Below are 25,366 nucleotides of genomic sequence, written 5' to 3' on the forward strand. Positions count from 1 at the left end.
TCCAAGCCGCAGGAGTTTCCACCGTCCCGACGTGGGTGTTTCGATCGCCCCGACGCGGAAGTTCCGATTGCCCCAACGAGGGCTTCAACTGCCAGCTGCGGATGATTCGACTGCCCCAACCGCGGGAAAATAAAGAGGAAGGAGATTGGACTTTAGTGCCTTCCATCACAGTGAGGAATGTGGAGAATCCACTGTGGTGGATGTTTATGTTAACTTTTATGTAGTTGCGCGTCTTGTTGCTATTTTTAGAATGGCTGTATGGTAATCTGAATTTCACTGTATCTTAATCGGTATATGTGACAATAAACTGCCCTTGACCTTGAAACATTGTGATAGCACCTGCCTTGACTACCTCCTCCAGCAACTTGTTCCATATACCGACCCCTCTGGGCAAAAAAAGTTGCCCCTCAGGTTCCTATTAAAACTCTCCCCCCCCCCCCCCCCCCCCCCCCCCCCCCCCACCCTCAAGTGACATCGGTTGGTCCAGAAAAACAGATAATCTAGGAAGGCTCTGGAACCAAGGGTGCCAGAAAATAGGTGTCATTTCCGACTTACAAAAAGATTGGGTTACGAACAGTTCACGGCAATGGAACACTGCCGTAACCTGGAAACTAATTGCAGTGTACATTTAAAGCCAGCCTCTCACTCCAACCTGGTGCATTGCAATGATTACTGGTGACATTTTGGCAGCTCCTGCAGCATCTCCAGTGCCTCTGGGCAAACACCTTGCTGCTGAGGAGTTGATGTTGACAGCACCATAAATATACGGAGTAACAAGGAGGCGCTGGAATGAGAAGTTTACTGTCAATTAAATAGCATTCACATAGCAACAGCAGGTTCAAACGTACGCTGGGTGACGGCTGTTCAAAGAGTTTCTTTAGTCAATTGTCAGCAACTGTTCAAAATTAAGCTGATGAGGTTTGAGAAGGGAGCGAAGGTTATTTTTATACAAGCAGGATAAAATGATCAAAGATAGACACAAAATGCCGGAGTAACTCAGCGGGACAGGCAGCATCTCTGGAGAGAAGGAATGGGTGATGTTTCAGACAATGTGAAGAAAGGTCTCCACCCAAAATGTCACCCGTTCCTTTTCTCCAGAGTTGGTGCCTGTCCTGCTGAGTTACTCCAGTATTTTGTGTCTATCTTTGGTTTAGACCACCATCTGCAGTTCAGATACTCCATGTAACAAGATGCTCTGATTACCAGTCAACCCGTAACATCAGAAGTAGTCCATTTGCCCCACCTGTCGACCCATCATTCAATCAGCCCATTACCCTTAATTCCTTTAATATATAAAAATCTATCAACTTCCTTCTTGATTACACTCAATGACCAAGCCTCCACACTCATCCAGGGTGAAGGATTCCAAGGAATCACTACCCACCTGGAGAAGAAATTTCTTCTCATCACGGTACTGAATGGTTGGCTCCCAACAGATACAAAGATCTTCTCGGTTAATATTCTCACAATTATATTTCTCTAGATAGTCGCCTCGTTTCCAAATAAAAGAATACCTATCAATTTAGGCCAGGTCTGAAGAAGGGTCCCCACCTGAAATGCCACCTATCCACGTTCTCCAGGGATGCTGCCTGACCCACTGAGTTACTTTTGTGTCTTTCCGACCAATTCAACCTTTTCTGAAGGCGACATTTTGACACACAATCAAGAGTTAATGATTAACAACTTTGCTAACTCTGTACATTGAGACAAATCCTGTCAGTAGCACCACTGAATAAGACCAATTAAAAATTGCCATAAGGTGGCAGGAGATGTGCATCATGCTGAACATTTGATTCATTCTCAATTATTTTTATGCTTGATCTTGCACAAATAAATTATTGGCCAGCATTATATTTAAGGTACACAACAATGCCTGAGAAACTCAGCGGGTGCAGCAGCATCTATGGAGCGAAGGAGATAGGCAACCTTTGGATTTCGGCCCGAAACGTTGCCTATCTCCTTCGCTCCATAGATGCTGCTGCACCCGCTGAGTTTCTCCAGCAATTTTTGTGTACCTTCGATTTTCCAGCATCTGCAATTCCTTCTTAAACAGCATTATATTTAATCTAGATGGAAGGTTGTTTACGTTGTTCATTGTGGTTTAAGTCAAATAGGTAGCAATGAATTACAAAACAGCTTCCAAATTAATTCCACATCTATAAATGTGTTGGCTCTGATACCCAGTAGATTTCTGCCCAGATTCCTGACTGTAAACATCATCAGCAAGACACTATCCAGTGTTTGATGACAACAAAATATTATTTATTTTGATAAAATTGAGTCCGCACATTTCTTTTCATATTGTCAAATCATACAGCACAGTAAAAGGTCATTCTGCCCATCATGCCAGTGTGAAAACATCTCTCCCAATAGTCCCATTCATTTATTTGGTGCTTACTCCCAGCATTTCGAACAGTAATGGGCTTGTCACACTTAGGCGATTTTTTGGGAGACTACAGGCGACAGGCGACTGCCGCAAAACTTTCAACATGTTGAATTTTTTTTGCCGACAATTTTGCTGTCGTAGGTTGTCGTAGGTTGACGTAGGTGTTGTCGTAGGTTGTCGCTAGGTGTCGTAGGTGAATTCCATTAAAACTAGTCCCTGGCAGTCGCCTAAAGAGTCGCCTAAGTAGGACAGGCCCATAACACTTTTCATGGCATTATCCAATTTCCCCTTTTAGTGACTGCTAATCTGGCTTCAATGCTTTTCATATGACTGATGCAAATTGGAACCTGTTTGCCAGAAAAAAAATTTTAACTGTAAAAATGGTAAGTTTAAAAGAAATAAGCTGCACAGCTAACCTGAACTATTGTATACAAGATCTGTCAGCTCATCCAGAATATTTTCAAAGTGTTGGAAGATTTTCCAATACCGTTTTATGCAAATGTAGTTAAAATCATTTAGTCCGCACATTTTCCCACCTTGCAACCTCCATAAAAGTGAACTCATTTGCCAACACTTGATCTATGGTGATCCATCAATGGTGATTCAAGTACCTTTGAGATACTTAAACATTGTGTTTCCATGCCCCCATCACTGCCACGGGCAGAGTCTTCCAAAATCCAACCACCCTTTGCTGAAAAACTTCTTTAACCCCTCAAACCTCCCCCCTCATGTCTTAAACCTATGATCTCTGGTTTTAGATGCCTCTGCTATAAGAAAAGGGTTTCTGCTACCTACCTTGTCCATTCCCCTCATAATTTTGTACACCCCTTCGGGATTCCCCCACTCATCTCAGTTCCAAAGAAAATGAACCAACATTACCCAATCACTCCTCATAACTGTACAATCACTCCATATAACTGTAGGACTCCATCCCAGGTAATGTCCTGGTCAATCTGCACCATTTCCGCATTTCCTTCCTATTGAGTGGTGACCAGAAATATGCGCGATAAACCATATAACCATATAACAATTACAGCACGGAAACAGGCCATCTCGGCCCTTCTAGTCCGTGCCGAACACTTACTCTAACCTAGTCTAATTAGCAAAACATTCCTTGTAGTGGCCATTTGGCTTGTTTTGTGTGTCATTGATGATGGCATGTGTCTTTAAATTTTAGACTGCCCGCTATATTGTGGATAGGATTTATGACGTGTTTTAAGGCGTGTTTGGAGCTAAGTTTCTTGCGCACAAGCTAAGTTTTTAGTTTAGTTTTGGACCAGCATGGGGAAGGTTTACCCTTTGACCATGCGAAGCGTAACGGAGACACGAGGATTTTTCTAACCTTTAAAGCGATAAGCTGGAGTTTGATGAAGATTATAGTGTACGAGTCGGAAGAAGTTTGGACGTACCTTATTGTTTTTCATCAACAATAAAGAATTTATTCATCAAAGGACTGTGTTTTGAAGATTTATCTGTGAAGAAGCTCTGAAGGTCCCTGACGGAGAGCTTGCATGCTTACAAAGACATTCCCCTTAACCATGTAGTCCATTTAGCGGCTAGAGGGAGTCATCGCTTGAACGAGATAAAAATCTGCTGTTACACCCCTATCTGCAGAGGGGTGGTAAAACAAATTGTAATTCTTCAATGAACAGTAGTCGATACCAGATCCTTGCCTACTTTTAAGGTCATGATAATTGGATGCAGATCAGTCATGGCCTCATGGAATGATTTTGCAAGCTCATGGAGCTGATTAATCTCCTTGCTTCCTATGATGTTACTTCCTATTCCCAAACTGCATTCTATTTAAATATTGCTCTACAGCAGTCAACAGGATCTACCATAAGATGTAGCCTTACAAAGACTATTTAAACAGAATATAGACTGTGCAGTTTCTATTTAAGCAGGGTTTCTGTAACCAAGACAAACATAACAAACATTAATAAACAGCTGCCAGGTTTTCCAATAAAACACGATCGTTACATAATATAAATTATGCATGTGATATCAATCATAGTCACTTACAACAGTGCAGTCTCCCGGCGTGATTGGATGTACAAATTACCATCATCTCCATTCTAGCTTAGAGTTTTGACATCTTTATATGGAACCAATAATCCTCTGTGTTGAACGAAACTCTCCCCACAATATCCTCTATTTTTATGCACAGTCATCTCAACATGGAGCACTGTTTGTACATCGAGAGATGAGAATGTTACATTGGCATTCTGCTACAGCAGTTTTATTCTAAAGTGAAGCATTGACTGGTCATTTCAAGGAATCTGACCTTCTCATTCTAACGTTAGAGATAGTTGGAAGGAGAAATTCGACTTTGGTCTATTGGCCACCTGTTGCGTTCACCATCTTATAACTGATACCATTCATTTCGATGTTCCACCTTATTAGAACGAACTAGAATTCTGTATCTATTTGTTTAGCCTTCAGCTAGGCTCTTGTAGACAATTCCATTGACCACGCTTCAGGCAAGCTGCAAATATTTTGGAAAGGATGTGAAGGAGGTTTTCCAGGTGTTCAGTATTTCAGTAGAATTTCAGGGAGAGATTGGGAAGGATAAATCTGTTGGAAAGGCTATATTCTGTTCTCAATGAAACAGAGATTCAGAAATGACAGTTTTCACGATGCATGAGGTTTTGATAGAGAAAAATGAAGAAATCCTATGGACAAAAAGCCATTATTATTCCTGGACGAGTCTTCCACCTCATACTGCATAAAAGTGAGCTCCTTCAAACCTCTGCTGCTCATGTTTCCACTCTGGTGGGATCTGGATGTTGCCAGGGAAGCTAGTATTTATTGGCTATCCATGATTGCCCTTGAGAAGATGACAGTGAGATACCTTTCAGTGAAGCTATTGTTATTGTGCTGTTGTCAAGGGTGTTCTAGGATTTAAATCCCGAGACAATGAAGGACTTTCCATGTCAGGATGGGATGTGATTTGAGGGGAACACATCCGTCTTTTTCATGGTGGTAGAGGCCCTGATTTTGGGAGGTGCAGCTGGAGGAGGCCAGGTAAGTGGATTTTGTAGATGGTACCCGTGCAGCGGCTGAATGTAGATAATGGAGGAGCCAAATGATTTGGTGATTGATGGATGCTATTAGTCAAAGGTTCAAAGGTTAGTTTCTTGTCACGTGTACCAATTAAGGTAAAGTGAAACTCAAATTACCTGGATGATGTTGCTCTACCAACACGGGCAGAATAGCCCTAAATAGTACAGTGGCATAATAGTTAAACTACTGGACTAGCGAGACATCTGCACTATCGATGAGAGAAATGAGTTCAAGTCCGTCCAAGGCAGCATGGAAATGTCAACCTATGTAATTAAATAAATATGCAATATGACCATGAAACCACTGCTTTATCGTTAAAATCTATTTGGGTCACCAACATCTGCAGCGATGGAAATCGGTAATTTGGCCAATTTACAATAGCCCCATTAATGTGTTGCCTCTCAACTGGTTTCTCAGTTCAGTGGTTATAAAAGATGGACAATAAACCCCAGCGATATCTACATTCTGTACAAGCAAAAGAAAACTCTGTGCTGTAAATTTCAATGATCACCCTGAGGTTAATCGGTGGTCTATCACCGTACATGTATTCAGTGCCCGCAACCAAAGATACATTTCTCCTCCATGATGTCAGTTACAATCTCCTATTATGTCTTTGCTTCCTCTTCACAATCATTCAAAAGCTATTGAGGATTTCCTGCAGGCATCGGTATTTTATGGAATGACTTTAGCAAAATTAAAAAAGCAAAATTCGAGGGTAAGCAGCATATGCTGGAATCTTGAGCAAAAACAAAGTGCTGGAGAAATTTAGACGGCCAGACAGCATCTGTGGGGGGCATGGACAGGTGATATTGCAGGTGGGAACACTTCTTCGAGAGTCTGAAGAAGGGTCCAGGTCCAAAATGTCTGCTGACTATTCACTCCACTGATGCTGCCTGATCTGCTGAGTTCCTCTTGCACGTTCTATTAAAGCAAAATAGTAAATTTACTGGAAATCTAAAACAAAACAGGAATTAATCATCAACCTGAGAAAGTTAATCTGGCTCTTTTTGCTTGAGCTGTGAAGCAATTCCAACATGTGTGGAGACGAACTGCAGATGCTGGTTTATACCAAAGATAGACGCAAAGTGCTGGAGTAAATAAGCGGGTCAGGCAGCACCTCTGGAGAAAAAGGAAGGGTGACGTTTTAGATTGGGACTATTCTTCAGACTTCAGACTATCAATCTGTCTAAGCAATTCCAACAGTTTGTTTTTATTACAAGAAATATTAATGGCAATGACTGCTGATTTGAATGCAGCAATTTTAAAAGCAATGTTACAGACACCTACTGGTTGATAAGCACTGGAGAGAATGCAAAACAGATTGAAGAGAATACTACCAGAAGTGTGAGGTTGAGAAAGATGAAATAGGTTAGGTTCCCCAGCCCAGAAGCCCTGGATTATCTACAATAGGCCTCTAAGATTATCTAGTGTCAAGCATTAGGAAGGGAAGATATGTGTGGGAAGGAACTGCAGATGCTGGTTTAATCCAAAGATAAACACAAAAAGATGGAGTAACTCGGCGGGACAGGCAGGATGTCCGGAGAGAAGGAATGGGTGCTGTAAAAAGGGTCTCGACCTGAAACGTCACCCATTCCTTCACTCCAGAGATGCTGCCTGTCCCGCTGAGTTACTCCAGTTTTTTGTGTCTATCTTCGGTTTAAACCGGCATCTGCAGTTTCTTCCCACAGTTACTCCTGTCTATCTTCAGGAAGAGAAGATAGTTACACTTGCATCTAAGAATAAAATTCTGTTTATTAGTGTCGCGTGTACTGAGGTATAGTGAAAAGTTTTCTGGTTGCGTGCTATCCAGTCAGCGAAAAGACTATTCATGATTACAATTACCGTCCATGGTGTACAGATTCAGGATAAAGGGAAAAACGTTTGGTGCAAGATAAAGTCCAGTAAAGTTTGACTAAAAATAGTTCAAGGATCTCCAATGAGGAGATGAGAGGTCAGGATCGCTCTCTAGTTGGTGAGAGGATGGTTCAGTTGCCCAATAATAGATGGGAAGAAACTGTCCCTGAATCTGGAGGTATGCGTTTTTAAACTTCTGTATCTCTTGCCTGATGAGAGAGGGGAGAAGAGGGAGTGACCAGGGTGAGACTGGTCGTTGATTATGCTGGCAGCCTTGCCGAGGATAGTGTGAAGTGTAGATGGAATGGACGTGGATGGTGATGGTTTGGGATATGGCCACAACTCACTGCAATTTCTTGCAATCTTGGATGGAGCTGTTCGCAAATCGTGTTAACCATATAACCATATAACAATTACAGCACGGAAACAGGCCATCTCGGCCCTACAAGTCCGTGCCGAACAATTATTTTCCCTTAGTCCCACCTGCCTGCACTCATACCATAACCCTCCATTCCCTTCTCATCCATATGTCTATCCAATTTATTTTTAAATGATACCAACGAACCTGCCTCCACCACTTCCACTGGAAGCTCATTCCACACCGCTACCACTCTCTGAGTAAAGAAGTTCCCCCTCATGTTACCCCTAAACCTCTGTCCCTTAATTCTGAAGTCATGTCCTCTTGTTTGAATCTTCCCTATTCTCAAAGGGAAAAGCTTGTCCACATCAACTCTGTCTATTCCTCTCATCATTTTAAAGACCTCTATCAAGTCCCCCCTTAACCTTCTGCGCTCCAGAGAATAAAGACCTAACTTATTCAACCTTTCTCTGTAACTTAGTTGTTGAAACCCAGGCAACATTCTAGTAGATCTCCTCTGTACTCTCTCTATTTTGTTGACATCCTTCCTATAATTGGGCGACCAAAATTGTACACCATACTCCAGATTTGGTCTCACCAATGCCTTGTACAATTTTAACATTACATCCCAGCTTCTATACTCAATGCTCTGATTTATAAAGGCTAGCATACCAAAAGCTTTCTTTACCACCCTATCTATATGAGATTCCACCTTCAAGGAACTATGCACGGTTATTCCCAGATCCCTCTGTTCAACTGCATTCTTCAATTCCCTACTATTTACCATGTACGTCCTATTTTGATTTGTCCTGCCAAGGTGTAGCACCTCACATTTATCAGCATTAAACTCCATCTGCTATCTTTCAGCCCATTCTTCCAAATGGCCTAAATCACTCTGTAGACTTTGGAAATCCTCTTCATTATCCACAAAACCCCCTATCTTGGTATCATCTGCATACTTACTAATCCAATTTACCACACCTTCATCCAGATCATTGATGTACATGACAAACAACAAAGGACCCAACACAGATCCCTGAGGCACCCCACTAGTCACCTGCCTCCAACCCGACAAACAGCCATCCACCATTACCCTCTGGCGTCTCCCATTTAGCCACTGTTGAATCCATCTTGTTACTCCTGCATTTATACCCAACAGTTGAACCTTCTTAACCAACCTTCCATGAGGAACCTTGTCAAAGGCCTTACTAAAGTCCATATAGACAACATCCACTGCTTTACCCTCGTCAATTTCCCTAGTAACCTCTTCAAAAAATTCAAGAAGATTAGTCAAACATGACCTTCCAGGCACAAATCCATGTTGACCGTTCCTAATCAGACCCTGCTTATCCAGATGCTTATATATATTATCTCTAAGTATCTTTTCCATTAATTTGCCCACCACTGAAGTCAAACTAACAGGTCTATAATTGCTAGGTTTACTCTTAGAACCCTTTTTAAACAATGGAACATGCGCAGTACGCCAATCCTCCGGCACTATTCCCGTTTCTAATGACATTTGAAATATTTCTGTCATAGCCCCGGCTATTTCTACACTAACTTCCCTCAATGTCCTAGGGAATATCCTGTCAGGACCTGGAGACTTATCCACTTTTATATTTCTCAAAAGTGTCAGTACTTCCTCTTCTTTGAATCTCATAGTTTCTATAGCTACTCTACTTGTTTCCCTTACCTCACATAATTCAATATCCTTCTCCTTGGTGAATACCGAAGAAAAGAAATTGTTCAATATCTCCCCCATCTCTCTTGGCTCTGCAGATAGCTGTCCACTCTGACTCTCTAATGGACCAATTTTATCCCTCGTTATCCTTTTGCTATTAATATAGCTGTAGAACCCCTTTGGATTTACTTTCACCTTACTAGCCAAAGCAACCTCATATCTTCTTTTAGCTTTTCTAATTTCTTTCTTAAGATTCTTTTTACATTCCTTATACTCCTCAAGCACCTCATTTACTTCATGCTGCCTATAATTTTTGTAGATCTCCCTCTTTTTCCGAACAAGATGTCCAATTTCCCTTGAAAACCAGGGCTCTTTCCAATTTTTACTTTCCTTTCAACCGAACAGGAACATAAAGATTCTGTACTCTTAAAATGTCCCCTTTAAATGTCCTCTATTTCTCTTCTACATCCTTCCCATAAAACAAAATGTCCCAGTTCACTCCTTTTAAATCATTTCGCATCTCATCAAAGTTAGCCTTTCTCCAATCAAAAATCTCAACCCTAGGTCCAGTTCTGACCCTCTCCATAATTATATTGAAACTAATGGTATTGTGATCACTGGACCCGAAGTGCTCCCCAACGCATACCTCCGCCACCTGTCCCATCTCATTTCCTAACAGGAGGTCCAGCACTGCCCCTCCTCTAGTAGGTACCTCTATGTATTGCTGCAAAAAACTATCCTGCACACATTTTACAAACTCCAAACCATCCAGCCCATTTACAGAATGTGTTTTCCAGTCTATGTGTGGAAAGTTGAAATCTCCCACAATCACTACCTTGTGCTTACTACTAATATCTGCTATCTCCTTACATATTTGCTCTTCCAATTCTCGATCCCCATGTTGTGATGCATCCTAATAAAATGCGTTCTACGGCATTACTTTTAAATCTACTAAGTATTTCACAAGAAACTTAATTACCCAGGTGGTTAGAAGGCGAAAAGCTCTACGACATGGAAACATTAAATAGGTTAGGCTGCTTCAAAGCTGCAAATACTCTATATCTTTGACATGCCACCTATAGGATGAGCTGATATTGCAGGCCCTTCAAACTTTCCGAGATCTTTGTGAAAGATTCTGTGGTCATCAAAAAGTGAAACAGAAGGCTTCATTCAGTCCAGATCAATACTTAACCTTCAACCAACATCAACAACTCAAGATTATCCCATCATTATGATCACCATTTGGGGGAGCTTGTGTAGAAAGGATCTGCAGACGTTAGTTTAAACCGAAGATGGACACAAAATGCTGGAGTCACTCAGCGGGGACAGGCAACATCTCTATAGGCAAGGAATAGGTGATGTTTCAGGCCGAGACCCTTCTTCAGACCTGAAGAAGGGTCTTGGCCTGAAACGTCACCCATTCCTTGCCTCCAGATATGCTGCCTGTCCCTCTGAGTTACTCCAGCATTTTGTGTCTATTTGCTTTGTACAACTAGGCTGTCACTTTTCCAACGTTCCAACACTTCCAGAGTTTTTTTTTAATGAATTGTGAAAGACTTTAGAATTTCCGAAGGATGTGAAAGGTGCTATGGAAATATAAACCTATCTTCTTTATTCGCCAATAATGAGAGATCTGGATCAATGTTTAATATACATCCCACTTGTGGAAGCTCACTGTCCCTTAAGCAGAACGGCAATAACTATAATTAGCTGTCAGATCGCTGAGGCACATAACTGTAAATTACTGCTGCCTACCTGTGTATTTACTGCTGGGATAGGGCATTATACAGACAAGAATTTCTAACAGTCAGTTAAGGGAAAAAAATTCTGTGTAAATAAATGATTTAGAAAAAAACCTTGTGAATTCCCTGGTGTCTGACAAGATCTCAGCAACTCCAATATTTAATAAACACCAAATCATTTTGGATGTACAGTCACTGTTGAAAGATAGGAACTGCAGCAGACAATTTATGCACAGAGCAATAACACAAACAACACAGTTTTGCTATTAAACATGCAATCAATTAAATAATGGGTCAGGGCCCCTGAAAGCTCTCTTCCACTTCAACACAGTGCCAAGAGATATTTTACATTCATCTGAGATGTTTAATGAGAAAGTAAAAAAGTTTTGCTAAAGGTTTGGTGCATTAAAAAAAATTGTAATTAATTCAGGGAGCAAGCTTCGATGTTCCAGGGATCCAGGTTCAATTCTGAAATCTGGTGCTGTCTGATTGCAATTTGCATGCTCTCTGTGTGCCCATGTTGGTCTCCTCTGGGTGCCCCGACTTCCTCCACTTGCCAGAGATGCATTGGAAGGTTAATTGGCGACAATAAATAATGCTCAGTGCAGACTAGTGGCAAAAAGAATCAAAGAGGAATCAATGACATGCAAGAGAGGGAATAAGTTGCACGGTGTCAGGAAATATGAAGGGGAATAGGATGTGTGGAAAGGTAAAGGTAAGAAGACACTAATGGGAGTTATCTACAAGCCCCCAAACAATAGCCTGGAAAAAGGGTTGCTGCAGGAGTTAAAATTGACATGTAACAAAGGTAATGCCACTGTGGATATAGGAGATTTCAATAGGCAGGTAGACTGGGAAAATCAGGTTGGTTCTGGACCCCAAGAAAGGGAATTTGTAGAGTGCCTCCGAGATGGATACTTAGAGCAGCTTGTACTGGATCCTACCAGAGAGAAGGCAATTCTGGATTTAGTGTTGTCTAATGAACCAGATTTAATAAAGGGAACTCATGGTATAGTGATCATATTATGATAAGTTTCAATCTGCAATTTGAGAGGGAGAAGGCTAAATCAGAAGTGTCAGTGTTGCAGTTGAACAAAGGGGACTATGAAGGCATGAGAGAGGAGCTGGTCAAGGTTGACTGGAAAAGGATCCTAGCAGGAATAACAGTGGAACAGCAATGGCAGGAATTTCTGGGCATAATCCAGAAGATGCAGGATCATTTCATTCCAAAGAGGAAGAAAGATTCTAAGGAGAGTAAGATCAACCGTGGCTGACAAAGGAAGTTAGGGATGGAATAAAACTAAAAGAAAAGGTGTATAACATAGCAAGAGTAGCGGGAAGCCAGAGGATTGGGAAACTTTCAAAGGACAAGAAGGTAACAAAAAGGGCAATACGGGGTGAAAAGATGGTACAAGGGTAAACTGGCCAAGAATATAAAGAAGGATAGTAAAAGCTTATTTAGGTATGTTAAAGGAAAAAGATTAGTAAATACAAATGTGGGTCCCTTGAAGGCGAAACAGGAGAAATTATTATGGCGAACAAGGAAATGGCAAAAGAGTTGAACAGGTACTTTGGTTCTATCTTCACTAAGGAAGATACAAACAATCTCTCAGATGTACTATAGGACAGAGGATATAGGGAGACACAGGAACTGATAGAAATTTGCATTAGGCGAGAAATAGTATTGGGTTGACTGATCTTCTGGAATTTGTTGAGGATGTGACAAGTAAAATGGATGAAGGAGAGTCAGTGGATGTAGTGTATCTGGACTTTCAGAAAGCCTTTGATAAGGTCCCACACAGGAGATTAGTGGGCAAAATTAGACCACATGGTATTGGGGGTAGGGTATTGACATGGATAGAGAATTGGTTGGCAGACAGGAAACAAAGAGTAGGAATAAACGGGTCCCTGTCAGAATGGTAGGAAGTGGTGAGTGGAGTGCCGCAAGGCTTGGTGCTGGGGCCGCAACTATTTACAATATATATTAATGATTTGTATAATGGGATTAAAAGTGACACACATTTGCAGATGACACAAAACTGGGTGGCAGTGTGAACTGCGAAGAGGATGCTAGGAGGTTGCAGGGTGACTTGGACAGGTTGAATGAGTGGGCAGATGCATGGCAAATGCAGTATAATGTGGATAAATGTAAGGTTATCCACTTTGGTGGCAAGAACAAGGAGGCAGATTATTTTCTCAATTGTGTCAGATTAAGAAAACAGGAAGTGCAACGAGACCTGGGTGTCCTTGTACGCCAGTCACTGAAAGTAAAGAGGTCCTTCTGGAGGTGTACAGGGCCCTGGTGAGACCACATCTGGAGTATTGTGTGTTGGTCTCCTAATTTGAGGAAGGACATCCTTGTTATTGAGGCATTGCAGCGTAGGTTCATGAGGTTAATCCCCGGGATGGCGGTACTGCCACAAGAGGAAAGATTGGAAAGACTGGGCTTGTATTCATTGGAATTTAGAAGAATGAGAGGGGATCTTAAAGAAACATATAAAATTATAAAAGGACTGGACATGCTAGATACAAGAAAACAAATCTCAATGTTGGGGGTCCAGAACCAGGGACCAGTCTAAGAATAAAGGGGAGGCCATTTAAAATTGAGATGCGAAAAAAAAAATTCACGCAGAGAGTTGTGAATTTGTGGAATTCTCTGCCACAGAAGGCAGTAGAGGGCAATTCACTGGATGAATTTAAAAGAGACAGAGCTCTAGGGGCTAGCGGCATCAAGGGATATGGGGAGAAGGCAGGCACGGGTTACTGATTTCGAATGATTGGCCATGATCACAATGAATGGTGGTCCTGGCTCGAAGGGCCTCCTGCACCTATTTTCTATGTTTCTATGTTTCTAACCACAGATGTGGGAGCTACAAGCCCATTACTGAAGATCTCTCTTAACAGAAAATTCTGCCCGCTTCATCTCACTTCATTACCATAAATTTCAAGTTAAATTCCAATTTGTCAGTGTTGACAAATACACCTTTTGATCCTTGCCTTTAATAACTCATTAGTCCTATCCCTTTTCCTGTTGCCTTGAAAGCATTCATGAATTTACCATTATATTTTATTTTAACATGGGCATTAATTTAGTCAGCATTTCTGTAAATAGAATCCAACTAAAAAGGCAAGTCCAAGGTTCAGGAGCTAAAGCAAATTGTGACAATGTTCAAAGGCTGCAAAAATGTAGCAAACAGCTTGTCAAAATTATCCTGCAAACCATTAGTAAAAATGGCCAACAATAGACAAATATATTGTGGTTGAGTGGAAGAGGCTATCTGCGATTAACATAGAAACATAGAAACATAGAAAATAGATGCAGGAGTAGGCCATTCGGCCCTTCGAGCCTGCACTTCCATTCAATATGATCAGTATCCTGTACCTGCCTTCTCTCCATACCCCCTGATCCCTTTAGCCACAAGGGCCACATCTAACTCCCTCTTAAATATAGCCAATGAACTGGCCTCAACTAACTTCTGTGGCAGAGATTCTTTCTTGCAAAGGATTGTTGAGGCTTAGCTTAAAGTGCAAAATTTCAAAATGGAGACATCTTTAGCTAAAATGTGAAGAATTATGAAGTCAAGGCATGTAGATTGGATAAAGATATGGATTAGCTGTGATTTCATTCAAGGACAGCACAGCTTTTAGGGTCAGAATTATCTCAATAGGCCCCAATCTAATTTTGTTCTTCTGGTCAAATGAGCCTTTCCACAAACATGGGCGTTACCTTTCCCTGCTCACTCACCCACGCAACCTCCCAATTAAGCAACAATTTGAGTAGAAAATATTCGTTATTTGGGTTCAGTTGCCTCCCACCTCTCTGCCTCCATGACATCTGGCTGCCCAACAATCTCTGGAAATCTCTTAATTTGAATCACTCCTTCTCTGGCATTTGTACCTTCAGCCCAATGTTTTGTAATTCCTTAGCTCTACCACTACATCTTTCTTTAAGATACTGTCTAATGTCCTGTGCAGTTGCCCTAACGTCTCATTGTGTGACTCAGTGTCAAATTGTTACTTAAGAACTTTCGTAGAGCACCTTAGAATGTTTAGTACCCTGAAGACACAACACAAATTCAAGTTCTCAAAAGACCATTTACGCACAGTTAAAGATAGGGTCTACAGAATAAATATACTGTATTGATCTGATTTAATCAATATTTTGAATGTTAATAGCTTGACAGCTTATATTAATCAACTGTGATATTGTATTTCAAAATCATCAACCTTAAACACAAACCAGCTTAAAATGAATGCTCAATTATAATAGTTAATTAATTTTCCTTTGTGATATTTCAAGGATTTGTGGCTGGCCATACTAATTATAGCGCTGATTAGCAACAAGACAGACTGCTCATATTTTTAATTTTAAAACTAATTAATCCCATGCTGGTCAGAAACTGGAATTCGGAAACACAGCAGCATAGAGACAGAGGTCAGCTATTCAGCTTCATTAGCCTGTTGCACCATTCAATGGGATCATGGCTGATCCATGATCTAACTCCATGTTCCCACCTATTACTGTCAATTTACATCTTCAGAAAATAAAATAAATCCATCAACATCAGACTTAATCTTAACAACTGACCCAGCAGCGATTGCTGGATTATGGGAGCATCCACATCCCTTAAATCATCTGAATTCAAGGGAATACGTCCCCGTTATAATCTTGTAATTTCAACCTTGGAGTCCAGGTCTGATTCTGGCAACTTTCCACCGCACTCCCTCCAAGGTCAAAATAATCCTTCCTAATGCGCGCGGGCCAGAAACGTGCACTATGCTCTTCAGTAACTAGCAGGGTTTTGTGTATCTGTCTACTTCTGGTCCTGTAAAGACTACTGCTCTATTTATCTTAGGTAACCTTCTGTGGCATTTTAATAATCAACCTTCATAAATCATCCAATAAATGGCAGGACGGCTGAGCTATTGCAGTATCCGGGAGATTAGCCTACAGGAACTCTGTTTTAGCAGAATCTGGATCTCTTGAAGCAAAACAACATCTCTGACATGTCCAATGTACATTCTTCCAATGGATGCATCTAACTACATGCACAACCTATTTCCCATGCTGTCATTTATTAATTACCAAAAGAAAGATGTTGCATTCATATAGCTCTTTTCCCAACCTCATTACATCTAAAGGCATTTACAGCCAATTTTCAGCAAGCACCCATTGACAGCAATGAGATTAAAAAAAATACAACTTTATTTGTAAATGAAGTGGTGTGAGTTTATCAGATCTCCCCTGCTCTTCTGAAGCTCAGGATCTGCAAATGTTTGGTTCTCAGGTGAAATGGAAAGTGGTCGCAATGTGGCAAACTCTCTAACGTATGATCCTGCGAGCAAGAGGCCAAGGGCACCAAGCGCCTGCTGTGACATTGCCACCTGCAAGTTCCCTTTCAATTCACACAAGAAAAGACAACGTGCTAGAGTATCTCAGCAGGAAGGGCAGCTTCTCAGGAGAATATGGATAGGTTACTTTTCAGATTGTGGTGAAAGCTGGAAGAGAGGAGGGGCTGAACAAAGCCTGGCAAATGATAGATGGAGGTAGGCAAGCGGGGGCTTTTGATAGGCATTTGGTTGGGCAAAGACCAGAGATGAAAATATAAAAAAAGCGTTAGATAAAGAGATAATGATAAAAGGGGCATGAAAGTTGAAGGCAGAGGAAGGAATATAGGTGAGAGGGATGGGGAACAGGGGCAAGTGGGGAGGCTGTTGGGTAAAGTGGAAAGGGAGAAATGGATGGACATCCAGGTGAAGCACAGGGAAGAGAGGGGGGGGGGGGGGGGTGTTTGTAGATTAGGTTACTGACAATTGGAGAATTCAATGTTCAAACCATTGGTTTGTAAACTACCCAAACAGAATATGATGTGCTGTTCGTCCAGTTTGCATGTGGCCTCACTCTGGCAATGGAGGCAGCCCAGGCAATAAAGCTCAGTGTGGGAATGGGAAGGGAAGTTAAAATGTTTACAACCAGTAGATCCAACCCCCAGGCCTTAGCTCAAGTGTTCGTCAAAACGGTTGTCGAGTCTATGTTTGATCTCGCCGATGTAAAGCTCTATGTTTTTTTTAATGAATTGAAAGGGAACATGCAGTTGGGAATGACCCAGGTGCTCAGTGCCCTTCCTCCCTTCGCCTGCTCCACTTTCAATTCATACACTGACTTGGCGTGGAAAAATTGTCACAGTTCTTCACCAACTCTTGGATCTAAATTCTAGAGTTAATGTCCCAGTTATGTGGGAGTAGATTAACCGGAACCGCAAAGATTCATGAAGGTGGCTAATCATCATGGTCTCAAGGGCCATTGGGGGTGGGAGATAACTGCTGGTCGTGATGAAGCCCGCAATCCAAAACACTAAGAAAATGGGTAAAACGGTTGGGAAGTCAGAAACTGGAATAATCACCGTTAAAAATCTTAGATAATCATTGGAAAACATGGACATCAAATGAAGGAGAATCTTAAAGCAGAGTGGATATAGATTTAGGGGGATTTGAAAAGTTTGGGGCCAGAGCAGCTGACAGGACAACTGCCAGAGGTGGAATGACAGGAATTGGGGAGATATGAAAGTTAAGGGCAGCACGGTGGCACAGTGGTGGAATTGCTGCCTTACAGCGCCAGACACCCGGCTTTGATCCTGACTATGGGTGCTGTCTAAACGGAGTTTGTCCATTCTCCCCGTGACCGTGTGGGTTTACCTTGGGTGATCCAGTTTCCTCCCACAATCCAAAGGCATGCAGGTTTGTAGGTTAATTGGCTTCGGTAAAAGATTGTAAATTATCCCTAGTGTGTAGGATAGTGCTCGTGTACAGGGATCATTGGTTGGTGTGGATTTGGTGGGCCGAAGGGCCTGTATCTCAAAACTAAAAGGTCAGATTCAGAAATTGAAAGGTCAGCATGCAGAGTCCTTGGAACAACCAAGGGAGGTGATTGGAAAAGGAAGAATTTGACAAAAAAAAAGAACAAGAATTAAAAAAATTAAAGGTTTTGCTGGAGCAGAGCCAAGGCAGCACGGGAATTGATGAATGGGTGGGACGTTGGGAGGTTAGAATGAGGACTGCTGAGATCTGGATGAGCCAAAGTTTCAATGTGTGGCATATGCAAAGTCAGCTTGGAGAACATTGGGTTTGGGAACATTAGGAAGGGAATAAATCCATTTGAAACCATCCATGTAGTATTGCAAAGATGAATGTGGCAGAAAAATCTTAAACTTTCAGTTTGCTAATGTACTTGTCAGAAATAGTGGATGAATTGTCATTGACTTAGAGCATATGTGAACATTGGAAGAACAGCGTAAATCGCATTTACCTAAGGTATCTGTAACCCATTCCAAAAATTGCAGGTTATTCGCACAAAAATTCCCTTTTAAATATTTAAAACGTTCATGAAGAATATATCTTCCGCAATGTAAAATGTTAATGTTTTGGTACTGAACCACCAAGCTCATAAAAGTTTAGGATTCTATAGTTGATTGTTGCTGCCAAGGAAACATTGCAGCTTTCTTAATATGTCCATAAAATGTACAGCACAATGACACGTCCTTCAGCCCGTCTGCTCTTGGCTTTGTTCAAGCCCTTTCCTTTCCTTCTAAAATCTTCCAAGCTGGGCATATCTCCAAACACCTTCAAAACCTCAAAACCTGCTTTCTTTTGGTCCCCTCTGTGGAAAATGTACCTACCTTAATATACCATATGCGCTAGCTTTCAGTTCTTGTTTATAACTTAATGTAAAACATGTTCCATTCAGTACCACAGATACATATTCAAGATTAAGCTTGCATGTTTAGCAGTTTCAGATAGGAACAAGTGTCACAGTGGTTTAGAGGAATTGCCTGACAGTGCAATAGGGCACAGTCTGTGTGAAGCATGCATGTTGGCCCTGAGACTGCAATAGATTTCCTTCTGCACACATCCAAAAGACGTATAGGTTGCTAAGTTAATTGGCCACTGGTATGTAGGTGAGAGGTAGAATCAGGCAACTGAACAGTTCTCTCATCTTTTCTTGAGATGTAGATGGGACATATTGGTCAGTGTGGGCAGGTTGGGCCAAAGGGCCTGTTTCCACACGGTATGACTTGCTGATTCAAAGTAGCTAATGTGATTTTGCTTGGATAACACAGACCGGGTGGGTGGGTTTGCCTCAACAAATGCCAATGAATAAGCCATAAAAGAAATTAAACCTGTTCTATTGCTGTACTATTGTCTCTTACCTATTGTCCCCTGAAAGAACTAATTCCTATGTGAATCACTCTTTCAATAAATAATAAAATTAGCAATGTGTACAATGGCCATTTGGGAGAGAGGGAGGGAGACAGCCAGGATTTCTTGATTTCCCAGGATATTAGTGATGCATAAACCCTCAGCATGGTGTCAGGTCTTATCACCTCCTCTCAGTCCACTTTGTAATATTCAGTATTAAACACTGTGGTGTGAATCTACCTGAACGATAAAGGTTCACATAATCTCCTTTGCTTCCCTACTGATGATTAAGCCATAAATTACATTCAGCATTAGTCTGAAATGGGGGCAATTATATTCAGCACTGATATTAATGAAGCTATATATCTCAATTTTTGGCTATAACTCAGTGGTCCAGAAAACTCCACACACACTCTTCAAACAGGAAATTTTACCTGCAGCTTTTCACCTTGCCTACAGATGTGTATGATCCTATGTTCCCACTCATTAGGGGCTTCATCCATTCAAGAACCTGGGCCTCTGTCCAAACCCCTTTAAGCTTAAACAGTTAAGCAACAAACACTTCATCAAGGCCACATGGTGGCGCAACGATAGCGTTGCTGCCTTACAGCACCAGAGTCCCCAGGGTTTGCTCCTGACTATGGGTGCAGTCTGTACGGAGTTTGTACGTTTTTCCTGTGACCACGTGGGTTTTCTCCAGGTGCCCTTGTTTCCTCCCAAACTCCAAAGACTTACAGGTTTGTAGGCTAATTGGCTTCGGTAAAGATTATAAAGTACCTCTAGTACTAGGTATGTTACAAAACTTACCTTCAGCGGCGCTGCAGTTCTGCCGCTGCCCGTGTGCGCGACTTTGGCACCTTTGAGAGGGGGGTGGGTTTAAAATGCAATTTTTCTGCAGCCTATTCAAATCGATCTCGGTTAGGCTGTTTAGTTGCTAAAGAAAAACCGCTTCGACTGCTGTTTTATTAAGTTTATTAAAATTAGCGCTGGATCATTTAATTGTTAGAGTAAATTAAAAATCATCTTCTAAAGCCGTGAACGCCGACAACGGGACGGATCTCATGTAGGGGACAAGGCAAGGTAGGCTGTTTATTTTTGCATAAAAAAGTAATTCTTAAGATGCCTTTAATCAAAATTTTAAGTTGCGAGAAGGTGACTTGGAGCCCATCCGAACCGGCAGTATTTTTCATGCCGACATGGGGTCAAATTCACCGCAACCGCAACGTTCCAAACCAGCGCGTTCCACAAAATCCCACTCGCAAGATGATTTAAATGGTCATTAATTTACAGCAATTAAACACTAAATTCCTTCCATTTGGCCTATAAATTTATGACAATGAGATTTTAAAATCATGTTATATTGTGAATTCTTGTGTGAATGTTATTTGGACATTTAGGCTATTTAAAAATGTAAATATTTTCTTAAGAAATGGATAGATGTTTAGATCTAGTAATTGGATTTTGGAATTAGCTACAATTGGGTAACTAACTAATTATATGCTTTAATTTCAGGTCATCCAAGTAAGATTGTTTAATATTTGTTTCAGAATGCTTCAATCTATAATAACTGAAACTTTCTTTCAGTTCTCCTAGTTTTTAATAAAGTTATGGCCATTTGAATGTCCTCGATCACAGCTTTTGTGTTAAGAATGGAAAAGCAATAGGGAACAAGATGCTAATTTCTGAGTATGAAAATGGCCATAACTTTTTTAATACTGAAGATATGAAAATTAATTAGGTTGCAAATTAAACTTCTTTTTATGCTTTATCTGATGGGATAAATTGTAGGCTTGATTTTTAAAATCTTAAAATTTTGTAACATTGCTACTAGTACGTAGGATAGTACAAGTGTACGGGGTAATCGCTGGTCGGCGTGGACACGGGCTGAAGGGCCTGTTTCCACGCTCTATCCCTAAACTACACATCTCCATCATATTCTGGAATCATAAATTCAGCTTGGGTATCTTACAACCCAAATGATATGAACATTGAATTTCTAATTTTTGTGCTGTCCTCCCATACGCACTCACCCATCCACCAGGTGTTCTCCCTTTGGTCAATCCTCCTGTCCTCTTTCCCACCCGATTGCGTCTACCCAACATCATCCCCCCCCCCCCCCCCCCCCCCCCCCCCGTTTGGTTCCACTGACTAGCCACTCCCCTGCCCATTCTTGACCTGATCCCATCTAGCCATCAATTCCTCCTGAACCTGCCCCACTCCCTATTCTCCATCTGGTTCTATCTACTCATCATATCTTCCTCATCTGGTTCAATCTATCTCCTACCAACCTCTCTCCCACCCCCTCCTCTATCTGGTTCCATCTACACTTCATCCCTTTGCCATCTGCTTCCATCTATCACTTACCAGCCTCTATCCCACCCACTCTCACCCCCATCCAGGTATGGATATTTACTACCAATCCTTCCTCTTCCTTTCAGTCCAGATGCAGGGACCTGAAGCATTAACATATTTTCTTTCCATAAATGCTTCTTAACCCACTGAGTTCCTTCAATGTGCTCCCTTTTATTCCAGATTTCAGCATGTGCTCTGTCATTATTCTTCTTCACAGAATGTCCACACTGAACTCAGTCAATTCCCTTCCCTAAAGTACGTGAGTGATCCAGACCTGGCTTTTCAGGATAATTCTGTAATTTCATTGCTAATTAAATTGAGATTTATTTAACTAACTGAAATTAAAATCTTCAATTGTAAAGGTGAAATGTCAAATGAGTCAAAAACGAGAATCAAAAACGAGGTTGAATAAATTTTATCCAAACGTCTCTCCCAGATGCGATAAATGTTTATTTCAAAACGCTAATATAACACATTCATTTGTCGGATGTACAAAGTTGAATAAATTTTGGAGTGATATATTTGATATATTTACAAAGCTTTTCAAGTCAAGAATAGAACCCAAAATGGAATGGATTATATTTGGAATAATAGGAGAAGATACTAAATTAAATAAAGACCAAAATGTTTTTTTTAATTATGGGTTAATAATTGGAAAGAAATTGATACTTAAATTTTGGAAAAATACAACCATACCAACTGTTAAAATGTGGATTAGGAATATGATGGACATAGCACGCCTTGAAGAAATGAGACTCCGACTAATAGATAAATATGACCAATTCTTAAGGAGTTGGTCTCCTTTCATCGACTTTTTGGAATCATGTGATGCAGCGGTACCATAAGGATTGCTGATTTCAGTTCATGACGTGGATAGATCTACATCTCCGAATACAGATTTGAAAAATTCTCTTTTAAGGGGCCTTCTCTTCTATTTCTACTTTCCATTTTTTATTTATTTATTTATTTATTTATTTTTAAAATTTTATATACACACTTCACGTTTTTCTACTCTACCATCTATTTTTCCACTTTTTCCCTTTTCTATTGTTTTCTTTTTCTTGTCTTGCTTACTTCCTTCTCATAACATAAAACTAGAGGTTGCACATAGAATGGATTACGGTATGACATAGTTGGCACCTAAAATTAGGTTCCACTGTACTGTTTTGTACTGTATTAACTTCTTATAAAATAAACAAATAAAAAAAAAAAATAATAAAAAAAATGTCAAATGAGACTTTGTGGCTCAGGAGAGTCTGCTGCTTTTATCCCACAGCTGCCTTGTGTAGGGATTGCTAAGGAGAGCTCATTCACATGTCCAACACATAACCCACTCCAGCACAAACTGCAGGCTACGTTCCTACCTTCACCATATGACACTAAAGAGTTTTCAGGGGTAGAAAAGTCAATAACCAGAGGACATAGATGTAAAGTGAATGGCAACAGCAACAAATAGATCTGTGCTAACAAAAAAATAAACACTTACATGTTCAGAAATCGTTTCAATTATTCCCCATCCCAGTTCCATTTCATTGTTTTAAAGAGATGAAACATAGAAACAGGCCCTTCAGCCCACTGAGTCCATGCTGATCATCAATTACCCGTTCACACTGGTTCCATGTTATTCCACTTTCTCATCCACTCCCTGCACGCGAGTGGCAGTTTACAGTTAACCTACAAACCTGCACGTCTTCCCAGTGGGAGGAAACCTGTGCGCTTGGAAGGTTCATACGGTCATAGGGAGAACATGCAAACTCCATGCAGAGAGCAGATGAGAGCAGGATTGAACCTGAGTCTCGGGCACTATGAGGCAGCAGCTCCACCAGCCATGCTAATACAATACAATTATTGTATTAACTTTACTCCAAGCACTTCCCATTTCTCTTAGCTGCTGTGGATTGAGGGCCTGTGAATAGCATCACAGTTGGAATAGGAAGGATCCATTTCCCTTAGCAGAGAGGTCAATAATCTGGAAGCAATGAGTAAAACATTGGTGGAAGAGCTAGAGGAAGCTGAGGAGCATACAGGAACACAATCACATGAGCAGAGGTACTGTAGGAGTCGACCATACACCCCTTTATGCCTGTTCTACTCACACTAACATTCTGGTTGATCTATTAGCTCAGCACTACATTCCTGCATCATTGTCATAATCCCTTGATTCTCATCACATCTGAGAATCTACGGATCTGTGTCTTGACTAAACTCAGCGAATCAGCCTCCACAGCTTCTTGAGTAGAGAATTCCAGACACACACCACTTTTAACTCTGTCCCAAATGTCTAAACCCCTACTTCACAACTTTGGTCCTGGTTCAACATTTCCCAACTGGGGGTGACACAGTGGCGTAGCGGTAGAGTTGCTGCCTTACAGCACCTGAGACCCAGGTTTGATCCTGACTATGGGTGCTGTCTGTACGGAGTTTGTACATTCTCCCTGTGACCGTGTGGGAGTGCATTCTCCGGGTGCTCCAGTTTCGGCCCACGCTCCAAAGACGCACAGGTTTGTAGGTTAATTAGCTTCTGTAAATTGTCTCTAGTGTGTAGATGGTGCTCGTTTACAGGGTGATCACCGGTCAGTTCAGGCTCGATGGGCTGAAGGGCCTGTTTCTATGCTGTATCTCCAAAGCAGGGGTCGGCAACCTTGTTCTGCATAGGGGCTAGGACGCATGTCAGTGAGCGGATGGCGAGCCACAGCTATCACGTGTTCACATAGATCCCGCCCCATCCCGCCCCGGATGGCAGGCATCAAATCATGTGGTCACATAGATCCCGCCCCTTCGAGGACGCCACCCGGAGCACTGGCCCTTAGTTACGGGCGCTCACGAGCACAGCGTACCTACGGATCATTGCCTTGGCTCTGTCCTGAAGGCGGTGGCTCAAATACTCACACTCACTCGTCCACGGCCTATTGACAACCCCGATCCCGACAGTGAAGCCCAGACACAGAAGGTGTGCGGCCGTGCCGGCGGCTTTGCGCAGGATGCGGTACAGCCAGAGCTCGGTGCTCGGCCCTGCTCGGGCGCTCAGCGGCTCCACAATTGCGGCCGCCAGCGCAGGCCTCCTTGCATCCTTGCGTCACTGTGCCTGGGCGCCTCAGGCCCGGGAGGTACCGGAGACGAAGGAAGTCTGCGGGGCGGATGAATACGGGAAAAAAAATACGCCTGCGGGCCGGTTGATTTCAGTTTACGGGCCGCATTCAGCCCAGGGGCCGTAGGTTGCCGACCCCTGGTCTAAAGTAAAGTAAACTAAACTGAAGAGTATCATTCATGAATATACTTTGCCATATTCCTTAAGAAATATGTGCCCTACAAAAGAGATCAGCTCACATTCTTCTCAACTCAGGACAGGCCTGAGATGGTGGGGATTGGGAATTCCTCAGCTGGAAGGGTGGGGCAGACAAAAACTCTCCCTGTATTTTACTCTCAGGCACTGTAAAATTCTAGAATTCTGTTTTTTCTTGCCTGTTTAATCTTTTGCATGTTTAATAATAATCTGTGACGCATCCTGTAAAGTTAATAGAGCCGTGTAGGCTGTGTGCCGAGGAGCTTTTTCATTCCAGTTCGTGACCCAACTCACGTAACTACCTGAATTATCAACATATTGTGTAAAAATATGATATAAATCATACCTGACACTCGTCAAGAACAAAGCCTGCACATATTTTTAAAATTTGAGAAAAGCCTCAAATTTTTCAAGTCCAATCAAAGCACGTTTAACATTGAGTCAGACGCCA

At 41.7% G+C, this 25,366-nt stretch overlaps 1 protein-coding gene and 1 long non-coding RNA gene across 3 annotated transcripts in view; both read right to left on the reverse strand.

Moving 5' to 3' along the window:
* The window catches only part of trpm3 (transient receptor potential cation channel subfamily M member 3), a 471,994-nt gene that overhangs the window by 336,694 nt on the left and 109,934 nt on the right, over positions 1-25,366 (reverse strand). The gene's annotated exons all lie outside the window — the stretch shown is intronic.
* On the reverse strand, positions 5,510-23,467 carry LOC116971173. The gene is made up of 3 exons (XR_004411427.1): positions 23,456-23,467; positions 8,238-8,241; positions 5,510-5,565 (listed from the first exon to the last, which is right to left on the reverse strand). It is a non-coding gene; the product is annotated as an uncharacterized LOC116971173 (long non-coding RNA).

The sequence above is a fragment of the Amblyraja radiata genome, chromosome 3 (genome assembly GCF_010909765.2).
Source record: "Amblyraja radiata isolate CabotCenter1 chromosome 3, sAmbRad1.1.pri, whole genome shotgun sequence".
Taxonomy (NCBI): Eukaryota; Metazoa; Chordata; class Chondrichthyes; order Rajiformes; family Rajidae; genus Amblyraja; species Amblyraja radiata.